This window comes from Malus sylvestris, chromosome 7, assembly GCF_916048215.2.
Source record: "Malus sylvestris chromosome 7, drMalSylv7.2, whole genome shotgun sequence".
Taxonomy (NCBI): domain Eukaryota; kingdom Viridiplantae; phylum Streptophyta; class Magnoliopsida; order Rosales; family Rosaceae; genus Malus; species Malus sylvestris.
In genome coordinates, this window is record NC_062266.1 from 23,662,657 (window position 1) to 23,679,313 (window position 16,657).

Here is a 16,657-nt window from a genome sequence, read left to right on the forward strand (position 1 = left end):
GATTATATTTTCTCTTGATTTTACGGTATAACCTCACTTATTCTGTAACAGCTCGTCCCTAAAAATTATGGTGTTTATAATTTTAATACATGAAAGGACGGAAATGCCCTATGGGCAAAGCGTGATTTTTCGAGGACGTGTGTAACTCTTGTATATTTTGTCATGTTTATTGAGATATTCGGAGAGAGCTCGATTTTACGAATGCGTAGGCACATGTCGAAGAGGATTTGGAGTTACGGTTAAAGTTTTATAGAACTGTAAACCCAAGAAGTATTTTGGTTTTAGTTAATATTTATACTTTTATATATCTATTGATATAAGTATTTTTTTTAGAGGAGTATTGTTAGTATATGGGAAAAGAAAAGAAGAGAGCCGGGGAGGAAGAATAGAGGGCAAACAGGATTGGGCAAAGCTGTCCAATTTGGAAGAAGGAAGAGATGGCGAATCAGGAGAAGAGAGAAGGAGAGGACGGCCAACCAGAAGAAGGAAAGGAGGGAAAGGAGGGAGAAGGAAAAATAGGGGAGCAGTCAGGTCTTTCTAACCCGCGCGAAGACCCGGTTCTATAGGGTGTTTTCTCGACGGTTTTCCATCCAAATTTCCAGTTTTCTCCAACCTCCCATCACCCTCAAACACCCTCAAGATATCCCAGCATCCAATTCGACCCAAAAATCAACGAATTTCGTTGTGATTTCGCGAAGAACACCCACACGGGTGCCGTGAGGTCTTTGCTCCAAATCTACCATTTCTGAAATAATTTCTTCCAATTACCACTACCCATACACTTCCCTTGAGCCTAGAAACAATGCCCAATTGTTGGTTGGAGTGGCGGAGTTGAGTAGAGGACGAATCGATCACATCAAAAAATAGGGTTTTCGACGGGTTTTGATGAAATTGGAGCCTTTCCAGGCCAAATTGGCCTTAGTCACAGGTATGAAAGTTGTTCTACTCATTGAGATCTTCAAATCTACAAATTTTGGTAATTTTTAAAGATAGTTGATTTTTCCGGCTAGTCAGGGCGACCAACCGCCACCCATGGCGGCGAGTGGTCAGAAGGCCACCAATGTTATTTTTAGGCTATATTTGATGCCTTGAATTCATTTTTGAGAATTGAATGACATAGATTGATCATTAGAACCAAAATTCTACAAGATACGTTAATAGACCATTATCTGAATCGATGATCCGACCGTTGGATCATCATCAAACTTTAATAGCTTATTATTCATAATATTTGAAGAATATAGGAACTTACGGATTGGGAATCCGACGTACATGTCTTCTCGAATTGGATTTTTACGTTCGTAAAATAAAATGTTAACTGCCACTTGGTTTTGGCAATTGGTGGAGATCCGACCGTTGGATTGTTCCGAAACTTTAGTATGTTATTTTGAAAGCATAATTTGGATCCTTGGAAGTTACGGATCAGAGATCTGATTTGTAGATCTTCTAGACCGAATTACGTAGACTCATGTGCGATCTAAGTTATGTATTGTATTGACGAGAATTCTAAGACATGGTTTGATAATTGGTCACAGGTGCCGATCGTTCGGGACGCCTCAATGTGCGTGCTAGAGAATCATAGCGTGGACTCCAGGTGAGTGGGTCTTTTCCTATCTATCGTATATTATATATACATATATATATATATATATATATATATATATATATATGATTGACAATTCCACAAGCGTTTATAAATTAATTATTGCACATGATTACTGTGAATATTTTGAAATACTAATACGAACTACGAATGACTTGATCCCTGTTTAGGGTACGTAGGCAGTCTAACAAGACGTTAGATGCAGCCATATAATAAATGAGAACGAATAATCGAGACAATAGTCTAGTTTGGGAAATTGAATAGTTTGAGGGACATTGGTGGAAAGAGTATAAGATTTGACCCTATGTTTTAGTGGTTAAATGTTGATCATAAATCATTGCGTGAATAATCAAGAAATTGAAGTAAGGAGAGGGAATTAATTGATAGTTAATTTAACTATGTTTAATTAGGCTTATCATCGATGATTACTCTCAAAAGTAAATAGTTTGAGAATGGGGCACTACAGTTTAGACATTCTAGACCAATCGTTCATATGTTTATATATCTGGAAATATTATGAAATGTTTTAAGTTTAGATTTCATCATGGCATATCCATACGTATATTCCTTGCACATAATTATTGTGAACACTCTGAAGTGCAAAGGTGAACGCAGGACACACAGGTAAGTTCAGGTAAGTTTAGGTAAGTTCAAGTAAGTATACGGTATTAGCCATGATTGATGAGATATGTGATGAGATATGAATATGTCGTATAGGTCACTAGAGGTGACTCCGACTTATATGCTAGCCATGATTGATGAGATATGTGATGAGATATGAATATGTCGTATAGGTCACTAAAGGTGACTCCGACTTAGATGCTATCCTACATGTGATGAAATGCTAGCATATATAATGAATATGTGTGATGAGCTAGCATATGTGATGAATACGTGATAAGCTAGGGGACGTGATGAATATGCGATAAGTTAGCATATGATTATAAATATGTGAAGCATGACTTGAACTGATATATATGTATATTTTTATATTCTAATTCTGGAAATTATACAGGCGTTGTAGCGAGGGGTTATAGAAATTTATATGGTTTCTATTAAAATTTTATCTACTGGGCCACTCACCTTTGTCTTGTCTTCACCCTCCAGGTCTTCTAGCTGAGTTTTCTTATCGTCGAGGAATTGTGGCGATTCTTAGTATTGGAGATTATTTCGATGGTACAATTCTTAATTCACTCTTTTGTACTTGCTTATACTCTAACGTCATGTGTGAAGTGGGTTCATTCCCGCTCACCAGTACACTCTGGTATTTAGGCACTCTTAAGTTTAAATTTATTCACAATATTTCCACATCATCACACTTTATGGCTTCGTCACCTTCCAGGTGTCGGCTAACACAACTCGATTCGGAGTCCTAGTGGACATTCTAGGTCGGGGTGTGTCATATTCATAGTTAAGAGTACGACCCACTTACAATGCTACAATTTTTTGAACCTGTTAATGAATTTTCTAGGAGATGAATTTGAACCATGAATTTTCTAGGAGATGAATTTGAACCTGTTAATAAAATAAAGATGAATACTATTAGATTAATAGTTTGTTTATTTATTTACTTTTACAACAATTTTAGAATGGTCTAGACTTTATATTGGTTTTGACTACTATAATATTTTTTTGTTGGCAGTTAGCAAAGAGTTTTTCTATTCTACTTTTTTTATTTTAGAAATCTCGGCATTGCAGGTGAGGAGTATGTAGCTTAAGTAGTTTGAGATAGGCTAAAGACTAAAACCTGGGGGCGTTTGTTTGAGCTCGCTAGCTTTCGCTGGCTTGGACTGGACTATGTAGTAGTCCAGTCCCGTGTTTGTTAACAGTCAGGACTAAGTTTAATGAGATTAGAAGGGACTCGCGGGGACTAACTCCCTCGCTAGCAAACCCGTCGAGAACCATGGGATTAGCGGGGACTAACTCCCTCTTGTCTTCCTCTGCTCCTATGTTTTCACAAACGCCAAGAGCCACCATCATTCCCCCTCGCCAATTCCCCCTTCCCCTCCTCCTCTCTCCTCGTTTTCTTTTCTTTCTGCTCCGCCGAGATCCAAGCTCGGCTCAAACTCGGCCGCCACGGCGATAGTTGCTCCATCCTCTTCATGCTGCAAGTCTGCACGCTGTGTACAAAGTCTGCTTCTCTGCAACTCTGGCCACCTGTACCCAGACCTGAAACCCACCACACCCACTGCCTAATTCTCAACATCCAACCACCAAAATTTGAAAAGTAAAAAAAAATCAATTCGATAACAACAACAAACTCAATAGAAAAATTCTTCATTTTTCCCAAAAAATTAAGAGATTTTCTGAGAAAATCAGAGGAGGGGCGAGAAATGGAGTGGTTGTGAAATCTAAGACGCCGCAGAGAGGAGCCTCTGCACGATTTCAATTTTCCGTGGGATTTGAAGTTGGGAAATCAGAATATGAGGAATCACAACACAAAGAAAAGGAAAGGGAAAAAAGAGAGAACAAAAGGGGGTGATGAATGATGATGTTTTGAGGGAGGAGAGACTGGAGAGGAAAAGAAAAAGACGAAGAGATGGAGAGGGTCGGAGCAGAATTAGGAAGAAAAAGGAAGATCACAGGAAAAAAAATTAGGAATAGGGATGCGAGTTTCCAGAATGACAAAAGAAAGAGACAATGATAGTAATAAAATATTACTAAATACGTATTAAATAATATAAAATATTAATAAAATATGAATGAGAAAATATAATATTAGAATTTTTTGTTTTCCTGTTTTTTAGTCCGACACTGCATCAAACGCTTCATTAAGTCAGTCCAGCTTAGTCTAGTCTAAGCCAGTCCAACTTAGTCCCTAAAGCTAGTCCAGTCCGAGATAGTCCGGTACAACAAACGCACCCAAAATCCCATCTTTTATGTGACACCTAATTCTGATCATTCTTCCCTTTTCGAATTTAAATCTCAAATTCCAATTCTCCTTTGCCTCATTCATTGATTCATTGCTTCATTTGGTCTACTACATTATCAGCCATGACATTGAAATGCCCGAAGCCAATGTTCTAGTGACAAAAAAAAAGGATAAAACATTCACCACAATTCAAAAGTAACGCTATGGCTTTGATACTACTTAGCATTCAGTGTTAAAACTATTTTAGTTGTTACATTTAATTTTCATAATTGTATATTCAATCTTATCCATGCGATTTTCAAAAACACTCAGTATATTCAATCTTATCCATCCGATTTTCAAAAACACTCAGTATATTCAATCTTACACTTCCCGTTTTTTATATTCAATTTTTAAAGAAGACTGCAAAAAAGTAATGAAAAAACAATTCAGAATACTCCATGCAACATTCAAATGTTCGAAATAAATCACATTCACAAGACTATTTTCCTTTCAATACAACATTCTCAATGACATAATAATAAAAGCATATTAACAAGGATACAAGTTTTGGTGTTTCACACTTAGATAGGTCATTGATAAGTTTTGACCTTCAATTTTAATCATACAATTAAACAAGAAAAAACAACTAGAACTAGTACTCCATGAAGGATGGAACTCAAAGTTTCAATTTTCATACCCATGACATCACATTAGTGTCTAGTTATGTGAATATATCAGTTGAGTCTCCAGCAGCTCCTGTACAGTGAATGAGGAACAAGTTAAATTAGATATACTTCTTGTAATTCGTATGACCAAGTTCACATCAGAATGTTTAAAACGTGTATTCATACTTACCTCAAGAATCATATCATCTACAGCTGGATCATTAAAATCAGATGAAATGCCGCTACCAGGTTCACCATCATCATGATCACCACTGCCAAGTACAGAACGATCTAGCTGTTTGTGTGCCAGAATTTCTTCTGTGACGGGAATCATATGATTCATGGCAGCAGCTTGGTTATCAGTATTATAGGCGATGCAGCCACCAGTACCAGGATCAAGTGATTCATAACTAGACACAAAGTACTTCGATATCAGGATCATTTCCAAGCCGAGGTTGTTGATGCAGCTGAGGTGCCTCGGGAGGAGGAAAGGGTGAATCCAGATATCCTCCTAGCGGAGCAAATGACTGCCAATGCCAGGTTAAAAATCGCAAAACAAGCAAGTGTTAAGTGTTGATATACTTTTGTGCTCCTTTTCATCAAGTTTAGATCAGAAAATGTTCAAAAAGTGGTTTTTTTCTCCGGGCAAGATTAGCTCATGTCCGTCAAAGGCATAAAGTGCTACTTTGAGTCAGGAAGGAGAGAGGGGCCAACATATCCAGAAACCTCCCTCCGATCCATGTGTGTTTATTAAAACAAAAAACAATAAAGATAAATACATACGGGGGGAGACATAAAACCAACCTTTTGAATCATGACACGTAGAGCTTGATCAATAAAATCAGATGAGACGCCGCCACCAGGTTCACCATGATTATGATTAGCAGTGGCAGCTTGATCATCTCCGGAACTAGAGGCAATGTAGCCTCGATTACCAGGATCAGCTAAATTATTACATATCGAAGTACCCTCAAGCTTCTTGTTATCAGACTTACAACCAATTGGCTTATACTTCAGGAGACAGAGAACAAAGTCCCTCTGCTGATCCGTCTCCCGACTAGGATTAGAACCCCGTTTAGATTTAGTGCCATAGTACTCGTGTATGATCCAGCCACTCCTAACGGATTTAGACTTACAACCTTCTTGGGAGGTCTTTTTTTAGAAGGTTAATGTCCTCTTTTTGCAAGTGAAATATTTTGAGCTGATATCCCGCGGCTTGCCTGTGATCTTCCAGAAGCCTTGCTCTGTGATCCTGTTGCAGCTAATATTGGCTTTATTCAATAAAAATCAACCATAAATTGTCTACTATGTGTAATAGGAATGTGTAAGTAGGAAATCAATAAAGCTGTGATTTGATCCTCATATATCATATCCTACATTAAGTGTCTTACATTATAAGTAGGTTTGATAGAATCCTTAATAACATATGATTATGATACTTTACTTGAGAGCCAAGAAAGGAGAGTTTTAGCTTTCCTTTATGGATAGAATCTAAGACTCCTTGGCTAGTATATAAACACCGGTCTCTGCTAACTCTAGATACGACAACTAAGGCTTCCCATAGAGCTACGAGTTTGCAGAAGAGTTGGTGTTTTTCCTCGATCAAATTCTGTTCGAATGGCAGCTGCATCCTCGACAAGTAAGTAATTCTTCCTTGTGCTTGATAACTAATATGTGTTTTGATCATGCAAACATCACGGCTAACAATTGGTATTAGAGCCTTTGTTTGTATGGTTAAAACAGATAAGAATGACATCGTATGTGGTTTCGAGTGGAAAGCATGCATCATAAAATTTTGACATGCATAAAATATAAGCTTATTTCGAAGACTCACTACTACAAAAGGGCCTTATAGTGTCAGTAGGTGGTGTCGGTTTAATATAATATAGTGTCGGACTAGACAATTGCGACACTTATTGAACATGACGTCGGATTTATTGTCGCTTATAAGCGTCATAAACATTTAATGTCGCTTTTAAACCGACTTAAACATTTAATGTCGCTTAAAACTGACATATATTTTAATAATTTTTAAATACTAGTGTCGCTTTAAATAATACAGTGTCGCTTTTAAGCGACATAAAATATTGGTGTCACTTCTAACCGACACTAATTATTGTTTTTAAAATATTTTAAAGCCTACGTCGGTTCTTAGGGACATAGATTTTAGTTTTTTTAAATATTTTGAAACCCAGTGTCGGTTTTAAGCGACAGATTGATGATAAACTCTCCTCCGTGTATTCTTCTTCCTCTCTTGCGTTTTTCTTATTCGTTCTTCCCATTTACAAACCCTCCCCGTGTGTTCTCTCTTGCACCTTTCTTATTTGTTCTTCCAACTTCATTTGTTCCTTCTTCACAATAGTAAGTTTTTCTTACTTGTAATATTTTTATTTTCTCCTCTTATGTTTAATTTTTATTTACAATTTAGTTTTGTAGGGAATTTATTTGAGCTAGTTGAGTACATAAAGAATTGATCAACGACAGAATTCTTCCATAATTCAGGTTTTTATCACTAAATTCTTTAATTTTTAAATTGTATGATACACAAGTTTATTTATTTAAAAATTCTAATTTAAGTACTTAGATAAATTTCTACTATTTTTTTTAAATTAATAAATATGTAGTCAAATTAATGGATAAATTACATAGTAGCCCCTCAGGTTTGAGGTCTATTACAACCTCATACAACATCTTTAAAACATTTCACTTTCATACCTCACGTACTATTTTATTTCAAAATAATACCTCCGTTACATTTTCCATCAATTGATCCGTTAAGTGCTGACGTGGTTGCCACGTGACTGCCAAATGTGTGCCACGTGGCATAATTTTATTAAAAAAATAAAAGATAAAAAAAAACCCTAAAGAGCGCAGAACCCACCCCCACCTCCCCCGCAACCCCTCCCCACCCCTTTAATCCCTAACCCATCACCCTTCCTCCCTGACACCTCCTTCCCTTACCTAACCTCCACTCCTGCCAACAGCCGCCAACCCACACCTCTTCCTAGCCTACACACAATCCCCAGATCAAACAAAAAGGAAGGGAAAGAAAGAAAGAAAATTTATCGCATGGGTCCAATCGATTTTTCTGCAACATCAAATGGGTGCAGACTGCAGAGAGAGAAGAGAAAGAGAACGAACCGGCCGGCGACGTAGATGAAGGTGAAGGTGGCGAACATGGAGACCAAGAGCGTCGGGATCTGAGACCCGAAAACGGTGCCGGAGAGACGAGCACTGGATCATCTGCTCTGCATCTTCTCTCCCATTGCTGGTTCTGAAATCCTAACCAATCCGTTCCGATAGAACCGTGGCGTGTGCAAATTGCCGAGTGAGCTCGGAGAAGACGATGGATTGTGGGGGGTGGACTATTACCAATACATTGTCCGGAAGAAACAGATCTCGAATTTGATTGGAGTCGAGATTTTAAAGTTGTGTAGGCTGTGGCAGAGGTGTAGGCTGTGGAAGAGGGGTGGGGGGTTGCGGGGATGGGGTTCTGGGAAGAGGTGTGGGTTGGCAGCGGTTGGCAGAAGTAGAGGTTAGGTTGGGGAAGGAGATGTCGAGGAGGAAGGGTGCTGGGTTAGGGATTGAAGGGGTGGGGAGGGTTGCTGGGGAGGTGGGGGTGGGTTCTGCGCTTTCAGGTTTTTTTTTTTTTTTTTTTTTTTTTTTTTTTTTTTAAATAAAATTATGCCACGTGGCACACATTTGGCAGTCACATGGCAACCATGTCAGCACTTAACGGATCAATGGATGAAAAATGTAACGGAGGTATTATTTTGAAATAAAATAGTACGTGAGGTATGAAAGTGAAATGTTTTAAAGATGTTGTATGAGGTTGTAATAGACCTCAAACCTGAGGGGCTACTATGTAATTTACCCCAAGTTAATTAATTTTGTCACTTGAATTGTTATGAGAAAATAGAAATGAATAATATTTATAAGCATTTATGTTAAATTAACAATATTAAATATAACATGAACTTATAATATTTAGTAATATAAGAATAGAATATATTATGTTAAATTAATAATTAGAATTTATTTATATTTTCATTAGTGTAAATATTTTAAATTGAAGATTGAGTTCATTCATTGTATTCATATAGGGTCAAGGAGTGTACCTGTAAAAAAATCATCAAAATTGGAGTTAAAATCACCGTTAAATCGTGATTTTTCGTTGATAACCGTTGAAAAGTTTTGTCCCGTTACTTGATCTCTGAATGTTTGTTTTTTGCCATTTTTGGCGTATGTGATCTCAAAGCATATATAAACAAGTTTGATGGCTAGATTGTTGAAATTAGTTTTGTAGAATGCTTATCCCATCAAAACAATAAATTCACTAACACTTTTTATTTATACTTTTATTAAATATAACATAAGATTTTGTAGTATCCACTAGTGTAACTATTTTAAATTGAAGATCGAATTCATTCATTGTATTCATATAGGGTCAATGAGTGTAACTGTAAAAAAATCATCAAAATCATAATTAAAATAACTGTTAAATCGTGATTTTTCGTTTATAACCGTCGAAAAGTTTTGTCTCGTTACTTGATCTCTGAATGTTTGTTTTTTGCCATTTTTGGCGTATGCGATCTCGAAGCATATACAAATAAGTTTGACGGTTGGATCGTTGAAATTAGTTTCGAAGTATACATATCCCATCAAAACGATAGATTCACTAACACTTAGAGTTTATTTATACTTTATAACATAAGATTTTGTGGTATCCACTAGTGTAAATATTTTAAATTGAAGATCGAATTCATTCATTGTATTCATACAGGATCAAGGAGTGTAGCTATTAAAAATAATCAAAATTGGAGTTAAAATAACTGTTAAATCGTGATTTTTCGTTTTATAACCGTCGAAAAGTTTTGTCCCGTTACTTGATCTCTGAATGTTTTTTTTTCCATTTTTGGCGTATGCGATCTCGAACCATATACAAACAAATTTGACGGTTGGATCGTTGAAATTAGTTTCGAAGTATGCATATCCTATCAAAATGATAGATTCACTAACACTTAGAGTTTATTTATACTTCTATTAAGTATAACATAATATTTTGTGGTATCCACTAGTGTAAATATTTGAAATTAAAGATCGAATTCATTTATTGTATTCATATAGGATCAAGGAGTGTAGCTATAAAAAATAATCAAAATCGGAGTTAAAATAACCGTTAAATCGTGATTTTTTTGTTTTATAACCGTCGAAAAGTTTTGTCCCGTTACTTGATCTCTGAATGTTTGTTTTTTGTGATTTTTTGCTGATGCGATCTCGAAGTATAGACAAACAAGTTTGACAGTTGGATCGTTGAAATTAGTTTCATAGAATTCGTATCCCATCAAGTTTAATGGTGTGTGTATATATTTATTTATTAAGAGATTTAAATTTATTTATTTTGTACATATTTGGCACGTAGTTGTCGAACTCAGCCGAGGGATTTGTTTAATGTATTAGAGGATAGTGATGCAATTGATGATTATGCTATACCTAATTTGGATGATCGAATTCTTGACAATGAAAATTTCCATAAAAGGGTTGGTGTGGAAGAGACTTCTTTTCATGAATCGTTACCGATGCCTACCGAGTTCGTTACTCATGCAAATGTCGACGACGAGCTAACAGATAATGACAGGGAATAAATATATTAATTATTTTATGTATTTTAAATATCAATTAGACTATGTTTCAATTCATGTGTGATGATATTTTATCATAAAATTATATTATTGTTTTATCATATAATTATATTATTGTTTTTTATTATGTATTAAATATTATTTATTAAAATATTATATGAGATAACTTGAAATATTTTAGGCGGGAATGAATGTTTGAAATGTTTTAGACGGGAATGAATGTTTGAAATGTTTGAAATATTTTAGTGTGTAACCGACGCAACCTTTTCTTATTTCGACGCAAAGATGTCCCTATTTCGACAACATGATCTTTTAGTCAAAAGTGTGTCAAGCTGCGTGTATGTAGGTCGTGTCAGATATAGTGTCGGTTTAAACCGACGCAAAGTTCAATTATTCCGACACTACTGACAATTATTTTGACGCAACGTTTAATTATTCCGATGCTACTGACAAATATGTCAGTTTGTCAGAGAGTGTCGGTTTTGACCGACGTAACGTGTTCATATTTCGACGCTAAGTTTTAATCCATATTCAAACCCCCTTCTTTCCCATTACTTTCGTGCTTCCATTTCTATCTCTCATTTCTGTCTCGTTTACTCCCTCTCCTTCTCCCATTTCAGCCTTACTCTTTCCCCCATTTTTGCCATACTCCTGCTCCTTCCACTAACTTGTGCTATGGATAATTCTAGTGAGATCAACGTTTTGACGAACATCATTTGGAAGATGAGGAGTTCGAAGCCAGTACTTTTTTGAATTATTATTAAATTCAGTTTTTGTTTTGTGTTTAAACTTATATTATGCTTAAACTGAAAATTTACATTACTTTCCTGGTTTTTAATTGTTTTTTTTTTTTGGTATTAATAAGGAACATCTCAACGGAGGCGCGGGTCCTCAATTCCCAAATGGACGAAACAACTTTGTTCGTTTGATTCTTCCGGAAAATGCATTAGTGACAATTCTAGTGCATTTGCAAAATATGTAGCAGGGGAGGTTAGAGACCACAGAAATCTCCCGTTGGTGAGTGATTGGTGTAAGATTAAGGAAGAAGATAAGGAAGTTTTCTGGAATAGAATAAAGGTATAGATATTTTTATTTTAACTTGAAAATAGAAGAACAAGTCAATGATAGCAGTAATAATTGGTTAGCTTGGTTTTTTTTATGGATGTAGGGAAATATTTTTTTTTGAAGATGCAGATATAGTAAAAATGCCTATGATCTGCCATATGACACTTAAGGTTGCGAAGCATGCGCACAAAGAGTTTAGAAATAAATTAAAAAAAACTTTTATACTAACAGAGCAGTGAAGGTGCGCAGCCACCCTCCTTGTGAAGTGAATCCTACATAGTGGATTGCATTGGTGGCTTACTGGAATAAAGAAAAAACAAAGGTAATCGTTATGATTGATTTCATTATCACCTTAAATTTGTCTAAAAATTTTTTTTTTTTTTTTTTTTCAGTTGTAAGAGTGCGGCAAGAATTTGTACAGATTGTAAATTTTGGCACTATTTGTATGGATGAGTTTTGTATATTATGTGGAATGTTAGATAAAAAATATTTGTACATTTTTGCACTATTTTTCTTGTTAATTATTTTTATTAATGTTTGATTTGGCCTATACTTAAATTTATTATTTTGGTTATATAATTTTTTTTAGTTACAATTAATTGGAAACGAGTGCAGATTCTCAAATTTTTTTATTATTATTAACAAAGGTAGTGTCAGTTAAGAGCGTCACTAGTTTGAATATTTTATTTATTTAATTGTTATCGGACGTCGGTTTTAGGATATTCTAATAGTTTATCTACATAATTCAAGTTAATCATATATTCAAGCTACAATAGTTTACCATGAGAGATTGAATCATGTAGTCAAGATTGTTGTTCATAAAATTGCATTTAATATATGATATAGAGGCTGTTCATCTTGCTCACAAGTGTTGATCATTGTTTTCTGGATCATATGTGAATGGTATGACATTATTTATGCGCCACATCAGTTGTGCTCACAAGTGTTGGGAATCAGCATGAAGGAAACTGGTGTAGTGCATAAGTCAGTGTCAAAAGGCATATTGATTCATCTTGCTCACAAGTGTTGAATCAATTTCGTTTTTATAATGTTTTGGGATTGGTTTACTCAATGCATGTATGTTGTATGTATATATTCAGTGATGAATGATGTGAACACTGTTCAAACCCTAAGGGGAGCAAACTACAAAAAGTGGAAAGAAGACCTTGAGATCTATCTAGGGTTAATGGATTTAGACATGGCAACAAGAGAAAACTCTCATCCAGAATCTGCTGCAGATGTTGTAGTTGATGTCAAGGCAAAGTATGAAAGGTGGCAGAAGGCTAATCGAATTGCTCTCTTGGTGATCAAGTGATCCATGTCTGACACAGTGAGAGGTGGCATTCCTGAGTTCAAGAGTGCCAAGGAATTCTTGACATTTATTGATGAGAAGTTCAAAGAATCAGAGAAGGCAGAAACTGGTAATCTCATGAATGAACTTATGACCAAAAGGTATAATGGTATGGGGTGTGTAACGGAACATATATTTGAACTGCTAGATATTGGTGCTAAATTGAATGTTCTTAAAGTCCCTATGAGTGATCCTTTCTTAGTTCATGTGGCGCTTAACTCATTGCCAAATGAGTGTTCACAACTAAAGAGCACATACAATGCACAGGAGGAGAAGTGAAGCCTTAATAAACCGATTGAAATTTGTGTGCATGCGAAACAACATATAAGGCAGGAAATTTTTGGAAAAAAGGTGAATATGGTGACTGATCACCACAACAACAACACTGCAGGATAGGAGCACAACAAAGAGGCATCACATTACTCCAAAGTTGGTGCGAACAAAGGGTCCAAAACTGTTAAGGGAAAATGTTTCTTCTTTAAGAGACCTGGGCACATGAAGAGACACTGCCAGAAGTACAAAAAGTGGGTTGACAATGGTAAGGGAAAAGGTAATGTTATGATTTTTAGAGGTGAAGTTTTAGTCTGTTTTGAAACAAATAATGTTGAATCTGCTAGAGATTCTTGGTGGCTTGACAATGGTGCTTCAATACATGTGACAAACTCTTTACATGACTTCATACACAAGAGAGTGCCAAGAAGGGATAAAGTCTCAGTGGTCGTTGGGAATGGAGGAAGAGTTGCTGTTGAGTTCATTAGAACAAGTAGAATAAAGTTAGATTCTGGTTTTACATGACCTTGAGAATGTGTGATATGTACCTTCATTTCAAAGGAATTTCGTATCAGTTAGTCGGTTAGTCATGAAGGATTTTGTATTTTTAATAAATAACAGTGGCTTTTCGATTTACAAAAACTCTTAGATTATTGGGAATGGTTTGCATATTGGTGGCATGTTTAGACTAAATTGTAAAGAGTCAAATCGTGTAGCACATTTGATAGGTCAGAAAAGATTGAATCATAATGAGACTTCCTCCACTCTTTGGCATAAGAGGCTAGGGCACATTTTGATTGAAAGAATAAAGAATCTGAGTAAAAGTGGCATAATCCCACCATTTGAATTTGATAATCTGGTCATATGTATTGAATGCATTAAAGAAAAAATGACAAGTACACACAAGAAAGATACAACCAGGAGCAGTGGATTACTAGAACTCGTACACACTGATATATGTAGACCTTTCCGTACACCTACTTATGATGGTTATAAGTACTTCATCACGTTCATAGACGATTATTTGAGGTATTGCTACTTATATCTGCTTATTGAGAAGTCCAGTGCCCTAAGTGCTTTTCAAATTTACAAAACTAAAGTTGAAAAACAGTTGGATAAGAAAATCAAAACAGTAAGATCCGGTAGAGGTGGTGAATACTATGGAAGATATACTAAACATGGAAGGAATCCATGACCTTTTTCACTTTATCTGCAAAGTGAAGGAATTGTAACTCAATATACAAATCCTCGAACACCACAACAGAATGGTGTCTCCGAAAGAAAGAATCGTACTTTGAAGGATATGGTTAGGAGTATGATGAGCACTACCAACTTGCCATTGTTTTTGCAAGGTGATGCAATTAAAACTGTAAACTATATTTGCAATAGGGCACCAAGCAAGTCTATTACTTCAACACCATTTGAACTTTGGAACAACAAAAAACCTAGCTTGTTGCATTTAAGAATATGGGGTTTGTAAAGCAGAAGCTAGGGCATACAATCCTCACAAAATGATGTTAGATGCCAAAACTGTGAGTTGTTATTTCATTGGTTATCTACCAAGAACCAAAGGGTACAAATTTTATTGCCTTGGAAATTCCATGCGATTCATTGAGACAAATAAAGTTAAGTTCATAGAAGAAGTGAAAGAAGAAGTTTTGAATTACAGCTTGGTCTTTTAAGAAGAAAATGAGTTTAACTCACAAGAAGATGCATAAGACAATATTCCCTTGCCACCAGGTACTGAAATTGTTGAGAATATTATGCAAAATGATACAAGGGATGCCACTGATAATACTATAGGCCATATGGAAGAGCATGATACTGCAAATGATGTTCCATGAAAACCAGTGCAAGTCACAACGAGAAAACCAGCAATTTCAGACGATTTTATGGTATTTTTGAGTGAAGTAGATATCAACGTTGGTGAGCCTTCTACATATAAGGAGGCTATAAGTGGACTGCAACGAGAAGAACGGATGAAAGCCATGGAGAGTAAGCTTGAATCCATGGAAAAGAATAAGGTATAGGAACTTGCAATATTACCAAAGGGAGCAAAACCAATTGGATGTAAGTGGGTGTTTAAGACCAAGAAGGACTCCATAGAGGAAGTTGAGAGATTTAAGGCTAAACTTGTAGCCAAGGGATACACTCAACAAGAGGGAATCAATTACACTGAGACATTCTCACCAGTCTCAACAAAAGATTTATTCAAGTTTGTTATGGCCTAGGTAGCTCACTATGATTTCCATCTACATCAAATGGATGTAAAAACTATATTCCTAAATGTGTTTTTTGTTTTTTGGAGGAAAAGATTTATATGAAGTAGCCTGAGGGATTCATTGGCTCTGATGGAAAGGAATTAGTATGCAAACTCAAAAAATCAATTTATGGCTTAAAGCATGCATCAAGGCAATGGTATTTGAGATTCGATGAAGTCATGCAATCACATGGTTTTGTTGAGAATTCTGAAGATGAGTGCATATATTTCGAATCCAGTGGGAGACACTTCACTATATTGGTGCTATATATGTATGATATCCTTATAGCTAGCACTGATTTGACTTTGCTGCATGAAACAAAATTAATACTCCGTGACAACTTTGAGATGAAGGATATGGGTGAAGCATTTTATGTCATGGGGATCGAAATCACTCGTGACAAAAGGAGAGGTTTGCTTGGGCTATCACAGAAGGGATATATAGACAAGATACTCAAGAGGTTCAATATGTCAACATGTAGTGGTTGTGATGTGCCAGTGACTAAGGGAGATAAACTAAGCAAGCTACAAAGCTCTAGAACTGAAGCTGAAAAGCTTGAGATGAATGACAAACCGTATACCTCAGTTATTGGGAGTCTAATGTAGGCACAAGTGTGCACTAGACTTGACATGACTTTTGCATTGAGCTTGTTAGGGAGATATCAATTGAACCCTGGACATGCCCATTGGATTGCAGCTAAGAAGGTGTTACGGTATTTGCAAAAAAAAAAAAAGATTATAAGTTAGTATACAAGAGAAGTGACAACCTCTAGTTGGTTGGTTACTGTGACTCATATTATGCAGGGTATCAAGATTCATTGAAGTCTACCTCGAGCTATATTTTTATGATGGCAGGAGGTGCAATCTCATGAAAGAGTATGAAACAGAAGAACATCACTACCTCTACTATGATGGCAGAATACATGGCTTGTTTTGAGGCCACTTCT

The 16,657-nt window shown here is 36.0% G+C and overlaps 1 protein-coding gene across 2 annotated transcripts in view; it reads right to left on the minus strand.

Moving 5' to 3' along the window:
* LOC126629842 (uncharacterized) overlaps positions 1 to 16,657 on the minus strand; it is a 62,274-nt gene that overhangs the window by 26,187 nt on the left and 19,430 nt on the right. The gene's annotated exons all lie outside the window — the stretch shown is intronic.